The sequence below is a fragment of the Danio aesculapii genome, chromosome 9, assembly GCF_903798145.1.
Source record: "Danio aesculapii chromosome 9, fDanAes4.1, whole genome shotgun sequence".
Classification (NCBI taxonomy): domain Eukaryota; kingdom Metazoa; phylum Chordata; class Actinopteri; order Cypriniformes; family Danionidae; genus Danio; species Danio aesculapii.
Window position 1 is genome coordinate 908,769 of NC_079443.1, and position 2,369 is coordinate 911,137.

The following is a 2,369-nucleotide window of genomic DNA, read 5'->3' on the forward strand; positions in this document are numbered from 1 at the left end:
GTCTCTGGGTGTCCATTCTTTAGTGTCATTATTCAGCGCCCCACACCGCAGGTTTACAGCAGGACATGAGGGTCGTCCCATCGCAGGCCAGGCGGTGTAACCCAGATCACCTCCACTGACCCAGAACCAGTTTCCAGCAAGAAAGCGCAGACCCATCCACACGTTCTCAGTCTGAGCATGGCTGATCCTCTCTAAAGCAGAGCTCATCCTGTTCTCCGAGCTCAGGCTGGCCAGATCATTGTAATGCTGTCTACAGTATTCCAGAGCTCCATCCCAAGTCTCATTCTGCTGCACCAGAACAAAACTAGTCATGCAGTAGAAGGCTCGCTTCAGAGAGCATTCATGAGAGTACAGTCTAGTGTCTGACTGTGCATGCTTTACTAAAGCACAGTTACCCCCATTTGATTGATCGAAATCATTGTTCCAGACCCAGCTGATCACTGTGGCATTTTCTCCTCCAGACCACTTCCAGACTCCGGATACTTTGTGAAGTCCAACCCAGGCATTAACAGACGTTTGAGATGCATAATCAAAAAACTCCAGTTTCTCAATAATATTGGTGAAGGACGACAGGTCTTGATAGTGAAGTTGGCAGTATAGCTGTGCATCATCCCACGATTTCATCTCATTCACAAAGAAATGCTGCTTAACGAGAGCAGAGGAGAGTGTGTAGAGCTCCATGATGAGCAGCACAGCGAGTGTCGTCTTCATCTTCATTCAGTCTGAGGTTTACTTGTGTTCAGCTGAAGTTGAGGATGCGCATCACTGACTCTCTCTTATTTAAACTCACATGCAGCCAATCACTGAAGAGTGTGAGAGTGTGACCAATCACAGCACACCTTTACAGACAGAGCCAACAAATCAGGTGCATTTAACCAACCAAACAAACCAATGATAAAGAATCTGTGGGCAAGTAAAACAAGTCATCTGATATACTGCCTTATATGAGCATGTATAGATGATATACAGCTGTCAGAACTTGAAGTGGATCATCACATATCATTAGAGTTGTCCTATAACTATTGAACCATGCTCTTGCCCTAGGACAATTCTGAAAGACATGTTTGATTCACTTCGAATGTTGACTACTGTATTTAAAATATATGTACAGTAGACAACATCTGAAGTGGATTAAAAATAAAGGGTGTAAGTAAAAAATGGTTTTGATCCTCTTCAAATGTAAACTACTGTACATATTTGTAATTCAAACGGCTGAAAACTAACGTAAACAGACCTTTTTTTGCAGTATTTTGTGTATATTCTGTGAAATCCTTTACATTTATTGTCATTTATCAGACTTCTATAATCAAACATTTACTAAATAACAGCTTCTATGATTAGTTTAATATGTTGTTAAATGTGAAAGTCACTGTGTTTCCCCACTTTACCCCATCCAGCTGACTATATGAATGATTTCTGTTATTTTAAAGGAGCATTAGGACGACATTTCCATTTTCCATCATGATTTGCATTGGGGGACCTGGCTAACTACAAACGATGCTGTAATTCAGGGTAATGAATGACCTTTCAGTACACTGCATGATGAAAGCATGACTCTGCATAATAATGCATGCTGTCTAACAGACATTTAAATCAAACAATGAGTGCTGTCATTATGGATGATCACAGTTAATCTACACTAAGAGTGCACTGAACATTATAAACAACTACACTTTAAATGTTACTTTAACTTGTTTTAATAAGTTAATCAGGTTTCAACTATTGGCATATGGGTGGCACGGTGGTGCAGTGGGAACAAGAAGGTCGCTGGTTCGAGCCTCGGCTGGGTCAGTTGGCATTTCCATGTGGAGTTTGCATGTTCTCCCCATGTACGCGTGGTTTCCCACGTGGAGAATTGGGTAAGCTAAATTGTCCGTAGTGTATGTGTGTGAATGAATGAGAGTGTATGGGTGTTTCCCAGTTATGGGTTGCAGCTGGAAGGGCATCCGCTGCCTGAAACATATGCTGGAATAGTTGGTGATTCATTCCGCTGTGGTGACCCCTGATTAATAAAGGGACTGAGCCGAAAATGAATGAATGAATGAATAATTCTTGTTAACTTACAGCCGCAGCTGTATCCCTTCTAGCAACTACCCAATTTCAGGTACATTCAACCCCTTCTCAAAATAATTTCTATCAAAACAGATTCTAGCGAATATTATTTTGCCTAAAGGAGAAGCAGTTACTGTGAAATCAATACCAGCTGCCAGAAATTATTGTGCTAAATAATTTATATTTATTTATTTTAGTGTGCGTACGCTTTAGGCCACCATTACATCTGTTGTGATGTATATTTAGTGATGTTATACTGACCCCATATATCATTATTTCTCATTGTCGTCATTTTAATAGAACCAGAAATAAACTAT